Source organism: Schistocerca piceifrons, chromosome 2 (assembly GCF_021461385.2).
Source record: "Schistocerca piceifrons isolate TAMUIC-IGC-003096 chromosome 2, iqSchPice1.1, whole genome shotgun sequence".
Lineage (NCBI taxonomy): Eukaryota > Metazoa > Arthropoda > Insecta > Orthoptera > Acrididae > Schistocerca > Schistocerca piceifrons.
The window spans coordinates 715,683,399-715,709,275 of NC_060139.1; the positions used below are offsets into that span (position 1 = coordinate 715,683,399).

The window sequence follows — 25,877 nt, forward strand, 5'->3', positions numbered from 1 at the left end:
AGAAACAGTGATTGTCAGCAATCTTATTTAATGTACAGTAAATTACAGAAACATTTTGATAGCAGTGCATCAGAAATTTGGGAATTTGTAAATGATGCCATTCTTATCATGATTAGTTATCCGTTCCTTGAGCCTACAACATACAGTTGCTTATATTGTACTCAAAATAATAAGAAAGAAAAGCTGCCCAGTAATTTTCTGTACCTGTTATTTATATATTGTGTTTCTTTGTTTGCATCCTTATACAGAGCTGTCTCATTGCCTCAGATAAGTAATTATACAGTAACTGAAGTGCTACAACACATCTTTCATAGTTTTATAACAGGGTTGCTGTAGGGTCTGGTATAAAACTTACTAGAAAGCCTAATTTTTAAAAATCATAGATAAAACAATAACTAGTATTGCTATGATTTCCAGGAATATTCTGCTGCTTCAGTACTAGAAACTCAATAATGTTGGCAAATGATTGAGTCATTATGAAGAAATCATTTCTGAAATGAATTTAGGAATGGTAAAGTATCGATCAATCATTATGAATAGTACTAAATAAATAATTAAATATGTAGCAACTTTATGAGAAAGGGAATACATTCTATCTGAATGTAATAAAGATGTTTTTACATTTCTTGTCAGACATAGCGCAAAAATAAAGAAATATGTTGCAAATAACTTGCCAGTTGTGCCATAGACATCTTATTGAATATTATGTTATGCTGGTATAAGCATTACTGTTAGTAATTAATCAAAACATTTAATTCTGAAATGGCTCAAAATAATCATTTCCCACATTAAAGGAGAATGGTTGTTCCATATTCAGTCATAATGAGTCAATTGTAATCAAACATTAAAGCTTATAGAGGTATCTAAAGTACTAATGTTGTGTCATCCAAAGTATGGTTATACCAAAAACAGAGAAATTCCATGAAGAATAAGCCTGAATATTTTGCAACATGGCGTTTCTGTAAAAAGAAACTATTATTAAAGAAATTTTTTGCCACCGGCGGCCAACCTGCTTCTCATCTTCAAAGCCCTGTTCCAATCACAAAAGTGCCATAACTGTGACATGCAATAAAACAACAAGTTTAACACACATACATACGCACAACCTCACATGACACAACAGTGTAGTAACGCACATGTGTAGGTTCCTCAGTTTTATAAAACTACTTCAGATTTGCACACATACACTCAAGTGCTTCAGCAAATAATTTAATTTATTTATACAAAGTAATTTCTCCTTACACTCAACATTAAACATACACTCTTCCATTCAGTTGCCTATGATTATATATATTTATATATATTTCAATTCATTAGCTTCCCAGTTAAAAGACTTCTGTACTGGCAGAACGCGTGACTGCACCCCAGTGTCACTCATTGCTATGTGCATTACGTTAGTGTAACTCTGCTACAGTTTCTTCTAAAAGTAATCTTACTGGCTCCTGCCCATCTCTTTAATAAAGCTAGGACCACTGTAACTACTCCCCTCCCACTTCTGGTATGTGACAGTGTCTACGGACTTGCATAGCACCACAAATGGAACAAATTGCACACTTTTCACATATACTTCCTCTTGGTGAGATCAAATGCATCTTGTTATCAGTTCGTTTAAAAATTCACTTTGCAGATGCTGAAAATAACAATTCATAATATGCATTTTGCCTTGGCACAAAAGTGATTTACTGTGTTCTGATAAGAGACAGGTTGAGCGAGTTCTCGGGTTCACTTTGCATCGTATTTCATGGAATCAGGAACACATTTGTTTCACTGCCGAGTCAGCGCCATACAATTACGTAAATAAGCTGCGGCTGTGCTACAGGTAACAAATCAGTGACACACTATCCTGCTGTAATAGGAAGAGAAAAGCTTTATACCCAGAGAGATGAACTGACATTTTGAGTATTGAGCAGTGACAAATAATTATTCCTTCCAAGCAAGTATATCAAACAGCTACGAAGGAAATTCTTAAGCAGGAATGTCAGAATGATAGGCAATGAATGACAACAGTATCTGTTACACGCCGCAAATTGTTGTATTAGTTTTTTCGTGAGATTCAAGAAAGATGCTAAGCTACTACAGCTTGTAAGAAAATAATGTACCTTTAAACTAAAAAGAATGTTGCGGCACAAATATCTTCACATGCCAGTCCAGGAATGCTGACGGGTCTATAACTTTTGTGTCTTTAATCATTAATTGCTTAAAGACGGTAGTGAGATGGGCGTCACGAAGGCATTTGAATTGTTTCGAGTTATCCCTGAGAATATCTGGTTTACATCTTTTGGAGCCAGATTTACTGCTTAGCAGCAGAAGGTGACAGTATGGAAGGCCATGACATTCGGAAGAAGGTTAGTAGAATTACACAAATTCTTTGGAGAGAGAAAGAAGATCATCTGGCCGATACTGTATGATGTAAATGCGCTAATATATTGCTGTTCTGAGTTCATATTATAGCTCGCTTAAGTTTCTTACACTAAGAAACTATCAAATCGTCGCCACTGAACGACAGACGATTAAAATCTTTTGATGGATGTTAGGAAAATTACAGATTAAGCGATGTGAACACGCTTTGATTTCATTGTGTCTAATTAAAGCCTTTAAAGACACAGTCAGACATCCAGAACAAGCAGAGATAGTAGAGAAAAAACAGTCTTTGAGCACTGACCAGCCGTTGAATTGCTAAGAAGGAAATAAACGTTCTTTTTTCCCATTCTTGTGAGTAAAGGAAGTCAAGAAATAGGAAAGCTTGTAATGTCTTGTAGTGTCAACAGCTTAAAATAATTCTTGACAGTTCTGCAGGGATAAGTAACTGGCCAGAGTTTTAAAAATAAAATCTGTTCCTAAAAAGCCTTCACCAGACGAATCAGGTGACCACAGCAGTACGATTAGAAAAGTTGCTCCGAAATATCGCCTGTACAACTGCAGTTGCGAAAGTATCTGTGTTCTCAACGATACTCACGAAGGGCGTGAGGTGACGGTAGGGGGCGGGGGAATATTTCAATGTATATGACCGTGGATATATTGACCGTTTTAAGGCAAATTGTATTTCACTCCAGTAAGTTACAAGCTGAATGTAAATCGGAGTAAATTGGACCAGTTTATTACAGTTTTAAGGTTACTGAAACTTTTTTTACGTGAAGCTTGCTGGCATATAAAGTAAATCAATAGGACTGGAAATTTAAGACTAAACGAAGCGTTGGAATTGTCTCGGTTATAGGCTCGAAGGGTGGTTAGAACATAGAGACGTGGAAAGGAGGACGATGCGGCCGAGTTGAGCTTACGCATAAGGGAAGTGAAATGTGAGGCAGAAGGCGAGTTAAGATCGAGGTGAGGCTTCTGACAGTAACATCAGAAATTTTACTTATTAGCTGAGAGTGAGAAAAGATAAAACAGGTAAAAGAAAGACTCAAATTCGCAAGGAGGAGAGAAGAGGTTCTATTCTGCTCAAAAGCGACAGTAGAGACACTTTCATAGTGACGGAACTGAGGTCAGTTTTAGACAACTCCGCAGACTGACAGAGGTCGGGAAGACGTGTGGCATTTCGAAGGGAACAGAAAGTTGCAGCTGCTGCGACGCTTCGTTCTCCTAGCGTGTCTGCGTAGCGTCGCAACATTCATCTGCGCAGCCCAGTGCTTTCGGCGGGATTCCCTTCCTGCCGCGTTTCCCAGTACGGCAGCCGTATCAGAAACGGAGACCCTTCTGGGGGGTCACAGTGACCGAGGTCACGTCCGTCCCACAAAGCTCGTCCTTATCTTACGGCTCGGTAACACGGAATACGCGGCGTCGGTGTCGGCGTCGGCTCCGGCGAGTCGGTAGCGAGGGGAGCTGCAGCGGAACTAGGGTGGGGGTGGGGCGCTAGCCGGTCCAGCGCAGCGCGCGCCGGCGCGCCACCAGCTGCCACAGCAGCAGCGCCGCCGACGGCAGCCGCGGCAGGCTGTGTCAGACGCTGTCCACGCTGCTGGCGAAGCGCTCGCCCAGCTCGTCGCACACGTGCGGCTGGTGCTGGTGCTGGTGTTGGTGCACCGAGGAGCGCGTGCTGGCCGCGCCGCTCGACGGCCCGCCGCCTCCGCCGCCGCTGCCACCACCGCCCCCGACGCCGTGGTGGTGCAGATGTCGCGGGGGCGGCGCGGCCGGCGCGGGGGCGGGTGGGCGCGGCCCTCGCACCGCCGCCCTCGCCATGCCCCCGCGGCCGCGGCGCAGCCTCCGCTGCCGCCTCCGGCGCCGCCGCCTCCGGCACAGCACGCAGCCGCCCAGCAGCAGCAGTGCGAGCCCCGCCGCCGCCGCCCCCGCCAGCGCCACGCCGTCCACGCGGCGCTCCACCGCGCCTGTCGGCCGAGAACGCCGCGTCAACGCGAGCGCCGCACCTTCTCATTTCCTTATGGCTATACCACAATTACAATTAGACAGCTATCACTAGTTTATTTCCGTTGGAGGAACTACACCAAGAACGAACTGTCGTTAGGTGTTCCCAGGGTACTTTATTTGGACCGATGCACATGCAATTACTCCGTCATGCTTTAACATTTCGTAGTAACCGTGCGAAATTAGACTGTTCTCACGAGTTCGTCTACATATGGGGTATTCCAACAGGTAGCCTATAACGTTCGGTGTGTCCCAGCGTACTCTACTTGGATCTACACTACTGGCCATTAAAATTGCTACACCAAGAAGAAATGCATATGATAAACGGGTATTCATTGGACAAATATATTATACTATAATTGACATGTGATTACATTTTCACGCAATTTGGGTGCATAGATCCTAGGAAATCAGTAACCAGAACAACTACCTCTGACCGTAATAACGGCCTTGATACGTCTGGGCATTGAGTCAAACGGGACTTGGATGGCGTGTACAGGTACAGCTGCCCGTGCAGCTTCAATGCGATACCACAGTTCATCAAGAGTATTGATTGGCGTATTGTGACGAGCCAGTTGCTCGGTCACCATTGACCACACGTTTTCAATTGGTGAGAGATCTGGAGAATGTGCTGGCCAGTGCAGCAGTCGAACATTTTCTGTATCCAGAAAGGCCCGTACAGGACCTGCAACATGCGGTCGTGCATTATCCTGCTGGAGTGTAGGGTTTCACAGGGATCGAATGAGGGGTAGAGCCACGAGTCGTAACACATCTGAAATGTAAAGTCCACTGTTCAAATTGCCGTCAATGCGAACAAGAGGTGACCGAGACATGTAACAAATGGCATGCCATACCATTACGCCGGGTGATACGCCAGTATGACGATGACGAATACACGCTTCCAATGTGCGTTCACCGCGATGTTGCCAAACACGGATGCAACCATCATGATGCTGTAAACAGAACCTGGATTCATCCGAAAAAATGACGTTTTGCCATTCGTGCACCCAGGTTCGTCGTTGAGTACACCGTCACAGGCGCTCCTGTCTGTGATGCAGCGTCAAGGGTAACCGCAGCCACGGTCTCCGTGCTGATAGTCCATTCTTCTGCAAACGTCGTCGAACTGTTCGTGAAGATGGTTGTTGCCTTGCAAACGTCCCCATCCTTTGACTCAGGATCGAGACGTGGCTGCACGATCCGTTACAGCCATGCGGATAAGATGCCTGTCATCTCGACTGCTAGTGATACGAGGCCGTTGGAATCCAGCACGGCGTTCCGTATTACCCTCCTGAACCCACCGATTCCATATTCTGCTAACAGTCATTGGATCTCGACCAACGCGAGCAGCCATGTCGCGATACGATAAACCGCAATCGCGATAGGCTACAATCCGACCTTTATCAAAGTCGGAAACGTGATGGTACGCATTTCTCCTCCTTACACGAGGCATCACAACAACGTTTCACCAGGCAAAGCGGTCAACTGCTGTTTGTGTATGAGAAATCGGTTGGAAACTTTCCTCATGTCAACACGTTGTAGGTGTCAAACTTGTGTGAATCCTCTGAAAAGCTAATCATTTGCATATCACAGCATCTTCTTCCTGTCGGTTAAATTTCGCGTCTGTAGCATGTCATCTTCGTCGTGTAGCAATTTTAATGGCCAGTAGTGTAAATGTGCACAGAATCAACCTGTCGCACCTTAACATTTCCTTAAAAGTTCAGGCAGTTCTCATTAGTTCGTTTCCGTTGGAGGAATTGCACCAAGAAACAACTGTATCTTTGGGTGTCCCCAGGGCACTTTCTTTGGACTTAAAAACACACGTTGCCGTACCTTAACATTTCGTTATAACCATTCGAAGTTATAAATAGGCTATTCCGATCAGTTCGTCTCCATAGGAGTAATTTCATCAAGAAACACTATAACGTTAAGTGTGACTCACAGAACTTTATGTAGGCCAAAACGTGCACAGAGTTACCCTATCGCTTCCTAACATTTCCTTAAAAGTGTATCATATTGGATATATGGTGTCTGTTCTTTCACACATGTCCAACAGAACGGGCACCATTTTGATCAAGGCACAACGCAATTAAAGAGGTTAGCTGTCAATGGGTACTGATTTATGTCAATGGGTAAGTTGAAAATTTGTGCCAGACTGAGATTCGAACACAAGTCTCGACTTACTTGGCAGATGCACTGGCCATTACACCATCCAGACACAGTGGTCAGGGCAACTGCGAAGACTTCCTTGTACGCCTCCTGTCAGACACAGACTGTCAATTTATAGCACACACTACTGATATTAGTGGCCCTCGTCATTAGCCCCGTTACTCGCAACATTTCGCCGATTTCCGTAATAGTTGGAGCTTGGAGAGCATCTGCAGTGAAAGGATTTTTGGCTGTCATCACGTTAATTATATATGCGGTTTCTGTTCGTTCGGACGTGTGTAGGGGCACTGCATCAGAAGTCTGTGGTATAGGCTGAGAATTTGGGTCTGATAGGATACGTGCTAGGGTATTCCATAAGGTTGCGGTGACATCTGTGTCCAGATGGCGTAGTTGTCAGCACATATGCCCAATAAGCAGGAGACCTGGTTTCGAATCCCAGTCTGGCACAAAATTCGTTACTGTACGAGTTCGTTACTGTACGAGGAATTTCACCTGGAAGAGCAGAAACGTCCGGTGTTTCCCACGGCACTTTATTTCAACCTAAATAAACATTCAATTACCGCATGACACCTTACTGTTTAGTCAAAGCTAGACCCAGAGAGATCTGACTAGTACGTTTCCATAGGAGTAATATCATCGGTAAGGACAGACATGTTGAGATCCCCCCAAGGCACTTTATTTGAACTTAAACGTACATAGAATTACCCTGCATACCTTAACGTTTCATTAAAATCACACAAAATTATTATTAGACAGTTCCGACATCTTCCTTTCCGTTGAAAAAGATTCATAAGGAAGAACTGTAATGTCAGCTGCCCCCAATGATATTTTATTTGAACCTAAAAACCCACAGAATTACCCTGTAATATTTTCTAATTTCTTTGATACTGTATTGTTAGAAGTAGACAGTTATCACTAGTTCATTTCCAACATTAAAAACGGTAAATTCAACTGTTCCCCAGACCCCTTAATATGGACCCAACCAAGGTAAAAATTACCCTACTACATCTTCATAATTCCTTATTACTTTATCATATTAGGCTTATGTTGTTCTGACGAGCTTGTTTCCATAGGAGCAATTTTACCAAGAAGTACTGTAAGGCGTGTTGTCCCTTGGGCATTTTATTTGGCTCCATGAAATTCTCAATACAGGACGATTTCTAATAACAAGAAAATGGCGGGTACTAAGAGTAGTAGGGACAAAAAAGACCTGATAAATATATTTCCAGAACTGCATAATTAAAGCGCTGGAGGTCATTCTGTTCGTACCACGGCCAATCCAATGGACGAAACACTGCCGTGCGGATTAGCGTGTGTGTTCGCAGCATATACGCACAAGCTGCAAAACGTATTGTTGTGTTGCTTGAAAAGAACCAACCTCAATTCGAATGGCCTTACTAGCAGCAAGAAAAAGTAACTCCAATGTTTGCAGACGTCAGACGGGTTAGGAGTATACGTCCCTAACAACGCTCAAATCCCACCGTGAGACAAGAACGTCAATGCCCTCAAGGAACAATGTTTGCGATTGCCTGGGGAACCATGACTGTACACAGATGTGCACCTCTTCGTCCGAAGCAAATCGACGGACACGAATGTCGTTCTTCAGGCCCACGATTCGCCAAGGTTGTTTCGACTACACTGCAGAAGTTTCGCTGAGAAGCTCTTACAGAATCGCAATCACTCCCCACGCGATTTCCATATTTTTGGAGGCATGGAGAAAGATGTTCGTGGCCGTTGATTTTCTTCGACGAAACGGTGCACGCCTGTATACAATCACTGTTCCATAGACAACGCAAAAATTTTTTGCATGACGACACTGACCGTCTTGTCTCGCAGTGGGATAAATGTATTAACAATTACGTTGATTAATTTTGAAACAACAAATAGTTTACTTAATTTTCCCCATTTGTCTCATTTTAATTTGATTGCTGCTTGTACATGCCGGACTACAATGAGTTAAGATTATAATTTCGACTAGAAGACGACCAATACAGTGAAGTTAGTAGTTGTCGTTAAACTTGAATTCATATAGACTACTACGTCGACATTCTTCGTCCACGAACCATTTCTGAATTAACACGTATTAGGGAACTGCGTCGCAAAAATTCCGTTAGCATATTTCTTAACTCCTGTTTCCAGGGTGCATGACGGTTGTTAAAGATGCAACTATCGGAATGCCTATTTGACATGGATGAAGACGAGCGCTATCACAGCTGATGGTGTCAGTTACATTGTAACTTAACATTCACCAATGAAGTGCAGTTGAGTGACTGATTTTATTATAAGTGGCGTCAGCGCAGTAACTATGATGACAGCTTGAACTCACGAACGTAAATAACAGATGTGCATTCGACCAGTCATCTGTAAGCAGAGAGTGTTAAGCAGTGGACGTGTGGTCGCGGTGAGTCAACGTTGTTCTGTCACAAATCACAATGAAGCAACACCCGTAAATCAAATATTCAAGACACTCTACAGAATGTTTTGAAGAAGAGAAACGTATTTACAAAGTTTGTTTCGCACGCCTTGACTCATTAATAAAAACAAAGGCGCATGGCGCCTGCCGCAGCTTGACTTGAAAAAATAATCAGGGGTGACGAGACTTGATGCTATTTTTACGAACCTACCTCAGAACTACAAAGTGCAGAAATTAAAATGAAGGGTCAAAAGATTTGATGACGTAACCGACATCCAAGACAATGTGCCGCGCGATTTGAATGACATTCCAAAAATAGTTCTCTGACAGTTTCACGTGGTTTTCTGAACGTTCTGTGTGTTGCGCTAAAATGACGGGCGACTGCGTGGAACATCTGAAGCATTAAAACAACCGCCTTAGCGTTTATCTATTTTTTATCAAGCCAGTTGCGAAACTTTTTGGAATGAGTGAATTTTGATCGATGCCATCCATTAAGTCTGTTTTTCCACTAACAGTGGAACATCAAGGGTAATATGCTATATGTTAGCGCGTGATGCGAAGTGAAATGTGGTGGACAAACAGTTCAGTCGAGAAGAAGACAGGAGCTCCAGAAATGTGGATTTTTCAGCGGCATATGTAGAGTATGACCACAATTTATTGACTATGAACAGTTGATTAAAACTGAAGAAATTGCAAAAAGGTAAGAAGTTAAAAAGATGGGACCCAGATAAGTTGAAAGAAATAAAGGTTCTTTGCGAGTTTCATAGGGAGCATTATGTAACGATTGACTATAACTAGGGAAAGGAGTACAGCACAACAAGAATGGATAGCTTTGAGTGATGAAATAGTGAAGGCTGCAGAGGATCAAATAGATAAAAAGACAAGACCTAGTAGAAATACTCGGATTCACAGAACATATTGAATTTAGTTAATGAAAAGACATAATATATAAATGTAGCAAATGAAGCAGGTGAAAGGGAATGCAAACGTCTAAAAAATCCAATCGAGAGTCTGTGGGACCACTCGAACGGGCTATTTGCGCCATGGATCCTCCACCGAGAAGCCTCGTGCAGCTTGGCGCAGCACTGGATCCAGAATGGCTCCACATCCTTGTCGGTAGCTTCCAGAACTTCATTGACTCTTCCTGTACATCTCGAAGTGGTCTGCGTTTTTAAAGTTGGTTGTTCAGGCTTTTGGCTGTTCCTCACTTAATGTCACTGGACAGTTTATTCGGTTGCGCAGATAAATGTGAACCAACAACAGGGCCCCCTCCCCTACTCGACTGTTAGACACTCTGTTATTTTGACCGAGGTATATATTCATACAATTTACAATGCACTCGACAAAAAGATCGATTTAAAGCCGTTGGCAGCTGCTCCTCTGCCAGCAGTACACCAATGACTGACGGGGTTTTCGGCTCCGACTGTTGCCACATAATGCTGCACAAAACATTGTGGCTACAAGATCAGTGAGAAAATTTCGCCTGTTTCAAGTAAAACGGTAATTAGAGTCCTGATTATAACTGAGGTCACATTTTTGACATCCTTTCTCTAAAGATCTATACCACATGTGAATTTTGAACAATTATGTGTTTTTTGTAGGCGTAAGAGACTTCTTAGGCAACGGCCTTGCCGCAGTGGATATACCGGTTCCCGTCAGATCACCGAAGTTAAGTGCTGTGGCCGGCACTTGGATAGGTGACCATCCAGGCCGCCATGCGCTGTTGCCATTTTTCGGGGTGCACTCAGCCTCGTGATGTCAATTGAGGAGCTACTCGACCGAGTAGTAGCGGCTCCGGTCAAATAAAACCATCATAACGACTGGGAGAGCGGTGTGCTGACCACACGCCCCTCCTATCCACATCCTCTGAGAATGACACGGCGGTCGGATGGCCCCGATGATCCACTTGTGGCCTGAAGACGGAGTAGTTAAGAAGTAAAGGAAATCAAAGAGAAATTTACATAAGTAATTGAAATTCTGTGATAAGAAATAAAAACTGTGAGGTCTGCCGATCGCATTGTTCAAAGACAGCAAATGACTTAAAGAGCAGTTAAACGGTTTGCAAAAACAGACATAATGTCTTATGGGATAACAGCAATCAGTGATTCTATAATGTTACTTTAAATCCGTCTTGATTACAAATTTTTTATTATTCATATGACCGGTTTCGGTTCATTCAGAACCATCTTCAGATCTGTAAAAATAATTATACTAATTTACTATTTCACGAAAGCAAATCTTTTTCATCCTATCTAATCAACATCAAATGTACCAGAACGTACCTGATATTTAAGTTACAGGAGTAACCCGTCCAATTCAGCAACTTTCACATGCTACGTCACATAAAATTGGTTGGCAGAGTGCACGTCATCTATACTAATTATAACACTATTACCGACAGGTGGCGTCTGGTACATTTGTTACATTCCATTTGCACATACTATATTCTACTGATATTTAAGTTACAGGAGTAACCCGTCCAATTCAGCAACTTTCACATGCTACGTCACATAAAATTGGTTGGCAGAGTGCACGTCATTTATATTAATTATAACACTATTACCGACAGGTACTGAATATAGTATGTGCAAATGGAATGTAACAAATGTACCAGACGCCACCTGTCGGTAATAGTGTTATAATTAATATAGATGTCGTGCACTCTGCCAATCAATTTTATGTGGCGTAGCATGTGAAAGTTGCTGAATTGGACGGGTTACTCCTGTAACTTAAATATCAGGTACGTTCTGGTACATTTGATGTTGATTAGATAGGATGAAAAAGATTTGCTTTCGTGAAATAGTAAATTAGTATAATTATTTTTACAGATCTGAAGATGGTTCTGAATGAACCGAAACCGGTTATATGAATAATAAAAAATTTGCAATCAAGACGGATTTAAAGTAACATTGCAGTTAAACGGAATGGAATGTAATCGAATTAAATCTGGCGATGCTGAGGGAATTAGAGTACAAAATGGACACTAAAAGTAATATATGATTTTGCTATTTGGACACCAAAATATACCGACGGAAACAAAAGGTGACACGAAGAATTAGTTGTGAGACGTAAACGAAAGTTTGTAGCCGTGTCTCTACATCTGAAAGATGATTATTCAGATTTGGCGCCAGTTGCATAAGAGTGGCGCTACGAGGATGCAAATTAGTTTTTCTTTAAATACAAGCTGCAATGGTCGTGAGCGTCAGTTACCCTTCAGAGTGGACATGGTAAGCTGACGTTAGTTAAGAATACCTTTAAGGCGACAAACACGCCATTATCAACACCTCACTGAGTTTGAACAAGGTTGCATAACAGGGCTACGGGAAACTGGATGGTCCTTCGGCGATGTTGCAGAATGACTTGGGAGGAATGGAGCCACTGTACATGACTCCTAGCGGTGGTGATCATGAGAATTTACAGTTGCAAGAAGACCGGACTCCGGACGGCCATATGCCATTATCGAGGGGGAAGACAACCGTGTTTGACGTATGGCTATGGACCATCATACTGCATCATGAGCAGCAATGCCACCAGCAGTTGACAGCGTAGTGACACAATGAGATGCTACAAATTGTTTACATCAAAGACATCTCCGAGCCAGACGCCCTGTAGCTTGCGTTCTGCTGATCCCAAACTGCCACCATTTGCAGCTTCAATGGTGCCAAACGAGAGCTCATTGGAGAGCAAGGTGGATGTTTGTTGCGTTTTCTGATGATAGGTGGTTCTGCCTCAGTGCCAGTGATGGCCGTGTGCTGATTAGAAGGAGGCCAAAAGAGTGCCTGCAACCAACCCGTCTGCAGCCTAGACTCAGTGGATCAACACCTGAAGTTATGGTTAGGGTTCAAATTTCGTATGACAGCAGGAGCACTCTCGTGGTTATTCCACGCACTATAACAGCAAATTTGTACGTCAATCTGGCGATTCGACCTGTTGTGCTGCCATTCTCGAATAGCATTCCAGTGAATGTTTTCTAACATGATAACGTTCGCCCACGTACCGTTGTTGTAACCCAACATGCTTTACAGAACGTGGAAATGTTGCCTTGGTCTGCTCGATCGCTAGATCTGTCTCCAATCGAGCACACACGAGACATCATCGGACGACAACTCCAGCGTCATCCACAACCAACATTAACCGTCCCTGTGTTGACTGACCAAGTGCACCAGGCATGGAACTCCATCCCACAAACTACAAACCGTCATATGTACAACACAATGCATGCACGTTTGCACGCTTGTATTCAACATTCTGGGGGTTACACGGTTTATTAATGTACCACCACTTCACATTAGCAGTGGCATATCTCGCGCTTACGTTAACCTGTGATCTTACAATGTTAATCACTTAAATACGTTACCCAGACAAATGTATTCCTCAAATTTCATTACTCTATTTTTTGGTGATGCAATCTTTTCTTCCGTCGTGTAACTGATTATGGTCGAAGTAGAGTGGATATAGAATACAGATTGACTATAGCAAGAGAAGCATTAGTGAAAAAAAGAAATATGTAACACCAGCTATAGATGAAATTATTAGGAACCCATTTTCGAAGGTATTGGTCTGTAGTGTAGCTTTGTACGTAAGTGAAACGTAGACGATAAGCAGTTCAAACAAGAAGAGAAGAAAACCTTTCAAAATGAAGTGCTACAGAAGAATACTGAATGTTAGATGAACAGATCGAGTAATTAATGTGCAGGTACTGAATCAGACTGGGAAAGAAAATGTATGGCACAACCCGACTAAAAGAAGGGACTGATGGATAGGATGCATCTTGAAGCATCAAAGAACCTTGTTATTATAGGGAAGTATTTGTGGTTGGTAGAGAGGCCAAGGCAAGAACACAGTAAGCAGGTTCAGATGGGTTAGGTTGCAATAAGCAGAGATGAAGAGATTTGCAGAGCATAGACTAACCTGCATAGTTGCATCAAACAACATCTTCTGACAACAACAACATCTCGCGTTAATCATGTTACTTTTCCGTTTATTTCTTTTATTTATTGCTCTATGAAATTTACATATAACCTCTGGTTTCTTGTGACATGGGCCATAGCAAAACCTCTGAATGGAGGAGACAGTGTTTAACATCCTCCTAGTGCGACGTGTGCTTTTCGGTCACATTGGGTGAGTGCCTGCACTAGCATCTATCGCACTTTTCAAAGCATTTACAGAAGTTTTAAATAGCGTTCAACTTAGATGACCTTGTTATAGAATCGAGGGTTGTGATTTCTCCTAAATACGCTTCATGGGAAACAAGAGTTAGTTCATTGTGGAGAGGAATGGCCATTTCTGAAGGCAAGGATGGTAACGTCACTAAGTTAATTCCTCAGAAAAAGGCAAACTCTGGTTGTCTAGAAGAAGAAAGAATTGATTGTATGATGTAACGTCCCGCTCATTGCAAAGTCATTAATTGATTTTGCTATTTTTGAGAGACACGGTCATGTAGGACTGTCTAAAAGGTAACACTTTCGCTACTGATGTGTTCTTTGGTTTCGTTTTAGATACTATTACAAATTTCGTCTCTGTACATATTTTCAAGTGATTCATTATCATCACATGGTAATTACTCACACTGCATGCTGTAGCACATATCAACAACATCTGACCATACAGATGAGATGGCACTGAATACAGGTGATGTCGATATGACGCTGTGTCCTTTCCAGAGCAACCGCCCCTTACCATTTTGGGACACTAGTGGAGACCTGTATCTGAAAGGCGAGGCGGCGTTTTGAACTGCGTTCCTCCCGGATACGAGTACAGTTTCTTGACCAGTTTGTTACCTCTCTCCCATGGGTATCCAGCGGCTCATTTCCGTCACGACAAGCAAGAAGCCCTTACCTACACAATAAAAACATCCGCAGAACATCCTACTGCTTCCCCGAACTTTCACCATTCTTCGAAATCGCTTCAGAAAGAACATGCAAATGTTCTCCCTCGCGCATCATTCATTAATATGGAAATTTAGTTCGTATCTCATTTTCCAATTTATTTTCCTCTGAAGCGTATTGTTTAATTCCACAACATTTCATTGCCATTGTTATCCTTTGTTGATATTCATCTTACTACCTCCTTTGAAGGTATTATAAATTCCTTGGAACTGACGTGACCGAATTACCATATCATCAACCCTTTACACTGTTGCTTGGTCTATACACAAATTTCAGCTAACATTTACAAATTGCAGCTAATATTCCGCCCCTTGTATTTTATTCCAGCTACCTTTATTTCAAGGAGTGTATCCCAATTAACTCAGTACTGTGATTTCATAAAGCAACGCCTCCGAAGAGTAAATCCTGAAAAATAATCAGGAGACAACTGCAGAATACCCACACCGCGAAGTTTAATCAGTGGAATGAACTTACGTAGTTAGAGATGTCAAGAGACAGGGAGGGATAGCTATGTTGACGAGGCGTTGTCTTTGGATGACGACGACGTCCAGAATCCTGAGACACCAAAGCGATTGGGAGCTTTTTTCTAGGCTCATGGAGACATTACTTCGTATGAAGACCAAAGAGATTAATGTTATGCACGACGAGTTTATTTTTCACACTGTGTAGTTTTACAAGGGTGATCCACAGTCTTGACAATGATCTCCTGAGTGAAAGCCTATGGATGCCTTTCTGTGGGAAGGTGTGAAGTGTTTCCCGAGCGGGAAACAGTTAAATACAACTTCTTAAGGCACTGAAGCTGCAAAAATTATTCGTCGAACTCGTGACTGCGCATTGACTCACAACTAACTTATGTATTTTCGCTCACGAAAAACAGCTTCAACAGCTATAAAATGGCGTTCAATATACCATAAGGCCTTTTGATCACCATATCAGAAAATCACTGACCGTTCGTTGTTCTCGGAGTACATGTCTGCGGGGCTATAGCTTTGCAACAACATGTTTGCTAGTGCTTGTTTCAGTCTCAAGTACACCTAAAACAGACATAAAAACTTACTGAAACACCTCTGCCCCGGGAAAAAAACATCTCTTTACGTTTGTGCGATGTGACCCTCCGAATGTCACAAGCGGCCAGCAGGAGCTGGTGTAGAGCGGACTGCCCTTCACCCCACCCATTAGGGATCCGTGGAGGAGAGTCTCTCTACAAGACAAGTGCCCAACAAATGTGTGTGGATGGCCTGCGAAGACGTTGCTGACCTCGGGGAGAGATGGTGGGACGGACTTAAACGGACCCATTGCCGTTTTATTCGCGCGCATGTCAATGTCGCACCCTTCCCCGCCCCCATCCGCCATCATGTACGCGTCACAAGAGGATGCGAAAATAGATGGGTGAAAAAGTATAAACACTTTTTTGTGCTTCGGATCACGTTCAAACTTCGTCGAATGGTTTTAAACGGTCCCTCGTGGTTCCACTGTGTACACCAGAACAAAAGTTGTGGATATAAAATGGTTCAAATGGCTCTGAGCACTATGGGACTTAACAGCGGAGGTCATCAGTCACCTAGAACTTAGAACTACTTAAACCTAACTAACCTAAGGACATCACACACAGCCATGCCCGAGGCAGGGTTCGAACCTGCGACCGCAGCGGTCGCGCGGTTCCAGACTGAAGCGCCTAGAACCGCTAGGCCATTTCGGCCGGCGTTGTGGATATACTTTACACCAAAACGGTGAGAGCGCACTAAATGGGGTTACAGCCCAACTATGGCCTTAGGGAAGAGCTAATCGTCCGGGGTTTGTCAGCAGTGTCAAAGGTTGTCAATAACATCGTCCTCTTGCACACTGCGCTGCAAACTATCGTATTTGGCCATAAAAAGAGTGAAAATTAACGCCCCAAGAGAAGGAGTGATTTCATTCACGCCTTTTATTACATCCTGTCACCTTTTTGTGACGATTCTGAGCAGCAGTGTGTTCAAAATATTATCCTCGACTGCCCATATGAAAACCGCCTCATTTCTACGCTGGCCTTCGTAGTTCTTACCTCCGTTTCAGAGGTGTCAGGAGAAGGAGGTTAGATGTGGACAAGAGGTGGAGGGGGAGGGCGTATGATGACCTTGTCCTGGTGTTTCACGTCCGTAGTGGCGTTGGCCAGAATTGACGTGAAATGTGATGCACTTATCAGGCCTGACCCTTTCTTTGCACGTGTCGACAGCTTGCTCCCTGAGCCTGACGCTGACGTCACAGAGTGCCATCTGTATGCATCGTTACAGAGGAATATTTTTGGCAGTTTCGAACCAAATTTCTAACTTCTGCTTCGCAAATGGAGAAAATGACGAGGTTTCAAAAAAAAGTGACTATTTAATTTTGTTGTGCAGTGCATGTTGCATATTTAAAGATGGAATGAAATGTGGGGGACACTGATCTAGTTATACAAGATATATATCACCATCTTATTTGAAGCCTAAATGTTGTCCTCCGCTTAATACTACGTCAAAGTTCTTCTTGTATGCTGGTTTCAGCTTCAGTGCTACGAATAGTTGTTTCCTAGATGTTCACTGTGCATTCATAAATGTTGATCATTCATTTGTCATCCATCAGTATACCTCCTGCAAGTTTTATCTCAATCTTTTTCTGTATCCGAGACGAGTTGAATTTTTTGATTGTTTCTTTCTAGACGTCATTTTTTTATGGAACTGACTGGCTCCGGTGACAGTCCTCCACATTCCATTTTCTGTCATTTCTAGCTTTCCCAACATTTCTCGAGCCCTCACCCCCAGCAGGGTGGAGCTCTGAGAACAGAATGTTAAGTAAATGTCTTCCTTCCCTCTCCCTATTCAGATTTACTTCTAAGGAAATTTCTCTTATTCTGGAACACACGTTTATTAAATCCAATCCCTTGTTTAACTTTACGAGTGCATTTGTTGTCTGTGGACAATTGACTCTTCAAGACCCCCACCAGACTTTTTCCCAGGTAGCGAGTAGGGGAATACGTATTTGATCTAGGTTTCATCAGAGAACTGAATATTCAAACTGAATGAGAACTAACAACGAAACAGTAGTCGTTCCCCGTGACAGGAAGAAAGCAACCACTCTGAAGTAATGTCGGAGAGGTATATTAAAATCAATAATAAGAACGTTGAGAACAGATCAAGAAGGCTGACGCATGGTAGAGTACACTACAGGACAAATTCCGAACTATATAGTTTCAGGAAGAAGTAGCATATTTGAAATTTTGGTGGGATAGATACCTACATGTCTGTGTAACTGAAAAATAGTACTAAGATCCATTACTTCTCGTTAACGTTATTGCTCCCATAGGTGCCTGTACGACGCAAGCCTACAGACCTCTTTTTTATGTTGTTGCTCTTGTCGTTGAGGATGGAAACAATGCCGAACACAGCGGAAGACGGTATCTCACCCGGATACGTTCGTGCATTCTAGAGCATACTCATTCTTCATTTGCTAGTTATAACCCGGAATGACTCTGCTATCCTTCTATCTACAATGGTGCTCTTAACTTTTCAAAAGACAAAAACTAGATATTCGACAAGGAGACAGTCGAAACACATTTAGTGAAAGCTCAGGATTCACTTTGAGTTTACATAATATGTGGAATATTTACAACAGTCCCTTGATTCGATTAATTTATCACTTTTTTTCCCCGTTTTTGAAACATACGTCTTCTGCAAAAATGCCTGGAACGTGTGCAAAATGTACAGAGAGATATCATTTTGAAATGAAGGAACCTCGGAGGTTAATAGGGAACAAGTAATTTCGAACTGATGCTGCACAGTTCCAGAAATTCTCACTCAGGCGATTATAATCACAGCATGAGATACTATAACTTGACAATGTTTGTTAGACTGTGATTTTCTCAGTGCAAAGCATCAAGATCTCAATGGATGAAGCCGCAAAGTACAGCCAAAGAAGAAGAGCTGATTCGTTTAGTAAGCACGATATTATCAGGGGGATGCTCATCGCCGCACCGAGTGGCTGCGCGGTTTGAGGCGCCATGTCACGGATTGCGCGGCCTCTCCCGCCGGAGGTTCGAGTCGAGTACTGCCTCGGGCATCGGTGTGTGTGTGTGCTGTTATTAGCATAAGTTAGTTTAAGTAGTATGTACGTCTAGGGACCGATGACCTCAGCAGTTTGGTCCCTTAGAAATCCACACACATTTGAACATTTGATTTGGATGGTACAGGAGAGGTGTTAAGCAACACGGAGAGCGTATGTTTCAAGATGAGACAATCAACATGTTGCTTTTTCCTACATACACTGGTATGTAAAACTTACACACAAAAGTTGCTTTCCCATGACGTTACACTGACGCGAAACATTACAGTATAGTACAGAAGCCCGCCGGTTAGCCGTGCGGTCTAACGCACGGCTTTCCGGATTGAGAAGGAGCGCCTGGTCCCCGGCACGAATCCGCCCGGCGGACTTGTGTCGAGGTCCGGTGAGCCGGCCAGTCCGTGGATGGTTTTTAGGAGGTTTTCCATCTGCCTCGGCGAATGCAGGCTTGTTCCCGTTATTCCACCACAGCTAAACTATGTTGGCGATTGCTGTGCAAACAAGTTCTCCACCATCACTCTACCACACAAACATAGGGGTTACACTCGTCTTGTGTGAGACGTTCCCCGGGGGTGGAGGGGGGAGGGGGGAGGTTGGAGGGAGGGGGGCGGCACAGGGGGCCGAACCGCACGATAACCCTGAAACAGTGGTTCAGTGTGGGATGGCGGAGTCGTGAAGTGGACTGTGGTAGTCCGTAGTGAGACGAACAGATTAAAAAATTTTATGCAAAGACAATAATTACGATGGTCCCCTCGACATCACAAAAGGAGGGACGTGGTCCTTGATAGGGTGCGTGATCACCATGGAAGCAATGCATGCTCTGCAACGTTCTCCCATGCTGGCCACAAGGTTGGTAAGTAGTTCTCGAGGTACGGCTTTCCATTTCTCCAACGCCGCAAATGACGACTGCTGGATAGTCGTTTGTGTAAGTGACGTGTCTCAATACGTCTTTCCGACGCATCCCACATGTGCTCGATGGGATTTAAGTCGGCGGAACAGGAAGGCCAGTCCATTCGCCGAATATTATCTTGTTCTAAGAGCCTCTGCAACTGCGCTGTTCGGTGCGTTCGTGCATTGTAATCCATGAAAACGAAGTTAGGGATCGAATGCAGTCCTGAAAAGACGCCCACGGCGAAGGAGGACGTGTCACAACAACGTTGCCCATTGAGTGCACTGTGTTCAAAGATTTGGAGGTCAGGACGCCCACACAACATTATGCCTCCCCACAACATAACATTTGGATCACCAAAACGATCATGTTAGTCAATGTTCCTGGGTGCATTACGTGTTTCCACCTCTCACCACATAATGCACCCAGGATCATTGACTAACATGTGCATTTGGTGATCCAGATGCTATATGTAAACGTTTTTTTAAATTACCACTACCAGTCAGAAACTTTGTCAACTATTGTATTACTTATTTATTTAGCGACATGTTCCGAGGTAAACCTCATCTTGAGGCTAAATGGCATTATAAAAACAACTTTAAAATAAAGCCATACTGATGTTACATAGTCTTTTTGTAAATGCTTTGGTCATTCTGTGGAAGAAGAGAAAACTTAGTAAGGGGTGCTGTCACCTTGGAAGCTGGACTGATGTTTGTACGAAAATGTTTTGTAACGGTCACTCACTTTTTTCTTCTGGCATGGGAGTCTCGTAGTGATGTGCTGGGGTGCCTCCATTTTCGTGCCTCTCCTGGTGACTGTTCACAATTTGTCACTAACATAGCAGTAACTTGTAAACACTATCACAAATAGTTCTGCACGTCTTGTTATCGTATTTCAGATGTAATACGATAACAGGACGTGCAGAAGACATGTAAACATCTGACACCACATACATCGACAGATCGATAATCAAATCGTAATCAGCCATATTTCGACCGCCATCTTGTCCACTGCACTATAGAATTGTTTGTGATCGTGTTTCCAAGTGACTGCTACGTTAGTGACACAGTCGTTTGACTCTAACCTCAGAAATAGCTTAGAAATATGTAAAATAAATAGTTTATATCGTGATATGTTACATAAGATTGTAACAGGTGCTTAATTTGTGACGCATTTCGTCAACCTTCATCTGTAATACGATAACAAGACGTGCAGAAGACAGGCAAACATCTGACACCACATACATCGACAAATCGATAGTCAAATCGAAACAAGCTATATTTCGACCGCCACCTTGTCCACTGCACTACAGAACTGTTAGTGAACGTGTTTCCAAGTTACTATGTTAGTGACAATTTGTGAACAGTCACCAGGAGAGGCACGGAAATGGAGGCACCCCAGCGCATCGCTACAAGACTGCCACGCCAGAAAAAAAAGTGACTGTTACAAAACATTTTCGTGCAAATATCAGTCCAGCTTCCAAAGTGACAGCACCCCTTGCTAAGTTTTCTCTTCTTCCACAGGATGACCACAGCATTTACGAAAAGACTATGTAACATCAGTATGGCCTTATTTTAAAGTTGTTTTTGTAACGCCATTTAGCCTGAAGATGAAGATTATCTCGAAACATGTCACTAAATAAATAAGTAATAAATAGCTGACAAAGTTTGTGACTGGTAGCGGTAATTTAAAAAAAACCTTTACATATTTCCTGAGACAGTCATTGTCGAAAAATAGTCAAAATGGCTTCAGATTCTTTCGTGTGTTATGTTTTAGCGTGGCATAAATGTTGCGTGAAGTACTGACCAAATCTGTGACCATGGCACACTCACTTATCAACGTTATTGTGACACGTTCTTGTGCGTCTTTCTCCGCCCTGAGTTCATTTTTATGGCTGACAATGGGCGACCGTTTCGAACGGCGTAGGTGCAACAGCTTTTGGAACTAGAAAATATTCAGTGAATGGACTCGCCTGCCCATTCACCTGACGTAATCCGTAATCGCACCGACCACATGTAGAGTGCTTTGGGGAGAAGTGTGACAGCACGTCCACATGCATCAACGAACATCCAGCAGTCGTCAGCCGCGCTGGTGGAGGAATGGAACGCCCCACTACAAGAACTCCTTGCCAGTCTTGCAGCCAGCATTGGAACAGAATCCCACCCAACAGCTCGTGGTCTAGCGGCACCGAGCGAGGCGTTGCAGTGGTTAGCACACTTGACTCGCATTTGGGAGGACAACAGTTCAATCCCGCGTCCGGCCATCCTGATTTGGGTTTTCCGTGATTTCCCTAAATCGCTTCAGGCAAATGCCGGGACGGTTCCTTTGAAAGGGCACGGCCGACTTCCTTCCCCGTCTTTCCCTAATCAGATGAGACCGATGATGTCGCTTTTTGGTCTTCTCCCCCAACCAACCCAACCCAACCCTCGGAACGGTCAATGCACAAGAAATTCCAGTGATGCCGGCATGGTAGTTCAATGTGTTCAGTCAGAGAGCTGGTTGGCCTCTCTAATAAAAAACTGAGTGGAAGGATCAACAAACGAACTTGAATGGATGTCATGTGATGTCCGCAACGACCAAACGAACAAAATGAAAAAAACAGTGGATGGCGTTACTACGTCTGGATCACGGGGTCCCGGGTTCAATTCCCACCCGAGTCGGGGACTGGGTGTTTGTGTCGTCCTCATCAGCATTCAGGAAATGGCGACATTGTAACTGGAAAAATTGGGAATCTGTTCGGATGCTGATGACAACGATGTAAGCGCCCCACAAACCAACATCATCATCAACAGCATTCCGCCTTTTTTAATATACAGGGGACCGTCATAAAGAGCAGTGATTTTAGTGTAATTATTGTCTCTGAATAAAAGAGTCATTTCTGCTCGTCTCTCAGCCTATTTCTTTTATGTCCTATTCTATAGCAGTTCTTTCTAAGTATGGTCCAAGTTTCTTCGAGCCGTTACTTCACACTGACACATCATGCGAAAGTTACTTTCATCATTAAGTTCTCACGAAATGGCCATGACGGGAAAATCATGAAAATTCGAGCTTATGAACACGGTTTCCATAATCGCTTCCCGCGCAGTTTTCATGAAGGATTCAAGGAAAGAGGGGGCAGGGCAGGGGGAGAAGTAGTTGTGGTACCGTAAGTACCCTTCGCCGAACTCTGTAAGATAATTTCTCATTATTGTACTCGGACCATGAAGTGACACAGAAGACCAACAATCTTCAGGTGGACATCGTATGTGATGATAGATTGCATTCTATCGTCTTACAGTAGTTTGAATTTACTGAAGCTAAGCAGTAGTTTGTTGTTTCTAGTCTTACCTTTGTCAGATTGATGCTCCGATATCAATCTGCGTTACTGTTCGCATAAAACGAAATAGACATTCCATATTAATGTGCAATGCTGACACGAAGATGAAGAATGTGAAGACCTGTGCCACAATGAGTTAAAAGAAAAAGGATATAATATACACAGACGTCCCATTGACACTGAAGTAATTCGTAACGAAGCAATATTTCGATCGGATAAGTATGTAAGAAGGAATTTATTACGCCCTTGTTCTAATAATCTTTCTGATATTCGGCTTCAATGATTTAAGGAAATGACAGACACATCACTACTAAGATGAGATATGGTCGGAGCCAAAACTGAATACTGGGAGAAGGTACACCTATACGTCAATATGGCGGATTATGTTTTAGAAGTAAAGTGAATAAGTAGAAGGAAAAAAAATTGAAATACATATGATTTTACGTTTAAGAGAACGGTTCATGCAGTAAACGGAAGGTAGGTGGTTGTATGATGAATTCGTTGAGAAGTGAAACGAAACAAATATATCTCTTTAACATGCTTGCCCTCAGAGTATTTTAACTGGATTTTATTCGACCTGCAATTTAAGTTCCCTAGCGGCAACCATTAGGCTCCCCATTAAGTTCTTAGTGTCTGATGATCCGTTTTTCGTGAAACCGTGATCCGGTGATCAAGATCACCAAAAGATCGGGGGACACTGCAGGAGCCTCCACGAAGATTGCGTTCACCACTCGAACAACAAGCAATCGGGCGTCCCCTGGAAACGACCTAGTCGGCCAATCCTGCAAACACCGGAGCACCAAAAGATTACAAATTAATGTCCACGTAACTTGACCAGTTACGTGTGTTCAGAGCACAGGTGAGAAGATGAGTATATGTGTTATTGTGAAATCCTACTTCATCTTATGTGTAAAGGACTGTTAACGATGTCGTCGTCTCTGAAAGAGAAAAAGTAGAAACTTGTAAGTGCAAGATGGACTGATCTTCTGTGGTGTGCCTGGTGCTGACATGGTATTTGTATTCAAGTAAGATGGACTGTAGTAAGTTTTAATGATGGGTTAAAAGGTGACTTCATATGCTTAGAGTGTGTTATGTTTGGTATATCACTTTTATTCGCAACTTATTACAATTTTTCGTCAATCATTATTAAAATAAACTTTCCTTTGAATAAAAAACTTATTTAAAATGTAGTAAAACACAATTACAGTAATTAGAAGGTAATTAATATGCAAATATTTTATGCAAAATTGCAAGAATAAAAGAATTAATTTTGAAGCAGAAGAGATAGATCTGCAATGTCTTGATTTAGGAGAGAGATAAAAAAGCATTGTTCTGCCATTTTATAGAGAACAGATTCTCTGTATTTATGTTACTGATAAAGAGATTAGTTTACACTACTTGACTGTAGCTTGAGCGTTAGTGACAATGGAAATATTTCATCATATCTCTTCTACGTCAAAATAAATATTCCATTAACTTTTTCAGTCCAAATTACTTATAACTCTGTTAAGTAGTGCATAATTTCTTTTTAAGTTCCAAGAATTTTATGTAACAGATTTGCTATTTCCAGTTTCTAGTTATTAAATAAAGCAAATTCAGTTGAAATAATGAGTGCGTATTCCTCAGACTATCTAAAAAGAAATTTATGGCAAATTAAGTTAAAGTATTTTAATATTATTGTTTAAATTTCTAATTTATTGTTTAATGATGAATAATAGTTTTTTAAAAAATGAGTGTTGCGAAAAACAAACTGAAAAAAGATGTCCTACCTTTCACTCGCTCACTTTTATTTCTTGATATCTGTGGATATATGTACAATGGTACCAGAAATGAGAAAGAATGCAAGTGTGGCAGGCTACTACTATGCGAGGCATAGGATGCTGGGAGGTCTCAGGAGGGTCACATGCAGCTACTCCCTCAGCTGGTGAGTGTCAGGCAAGTAGTGACGGCGGACTCCTCACAATGCTCACCTGCACTTATCCGTAACTCAGCTACACATCTATGAAGCTTATTTGGCATGAAGCGCTTGAAGGTAAGATATTCGCTATATTAATGGGTAATCTTAGCTTCGAAACAATGCACATTTCGCTCATTACTTCATAAAAATCAGCTGCTAGTAGACTTTGTTCGTTTATTTTCTCACTGAATACAATGTATATTTGCTTATGTGGAAAAAAGTAGTTTCAGAGTGGCGAGTTTCCACGATTGTTATTAAAAGTGATGGTCGACTTCTACCTAAAAATAGTAAGTTTCTTAAGTACCTTACTGATACTAATATTTCTCAAGATATCAGATCGTGTGTAGACATGAAACCACTATAGTCTTTCATCTAGAAAAACCAACGTAGGCCTGCCAGTTACTTCGCTTTAGTGGTTTAATATGACGTGTGAAATTTTAGTTCGTAATGGTTTTGTACTATTCGTGGGCGTGTTGATCCCCAGAGCCAATAATTCAGATGAATTCAGAGCTTATCCTCTTGCTAATGTAAATAATTTTTAAGCGAGGCATCAGTTTGACTCAGTTTTAGTGCTGAAATGAAATTACCCATCACGTCCTGACAAATGCCACCAATAAATCCTTCCATCTCTTAACAACGGTGTTGGAGAACATCTTCAGCTGAAAAATGTCTATGTATATGCGACCTGCTGAGGACACTATCAAAACTACCCAGGATGCAATCAGAAAGATTCAGGCAGTTTAGGACGCTTTCTGCACATACACCGAAAGATATCAGAATCTTTAACGCAGAATTTCAAATCACAAATTTGTGGTATA

At 42.5% G+C, this 25,877-nt stretch overlaps 1 protein-coding gene across 1 annotated transcript in view; it reads right to left on the reverse strand.

The window, feature by feature from the left end:
- Positions 1–4,261: 4,261 nt before the first annotated feature.
- The window catches only part of LOC124777888 (cubilin-like), a 1,273,816-nt gene continuing 1,252,200 nt past the window's right edge, over positions 4,262–25,877 (reverse strand). The window contains exon 16 of the mRNA XM_047253433.1: positions 4,262–4,322. The gene's annotated coding sequence lies outside the window, so the exon portion shown is untranslated. The remainder of the gene's footprint in view (positions 4,323–25,877) is intronic.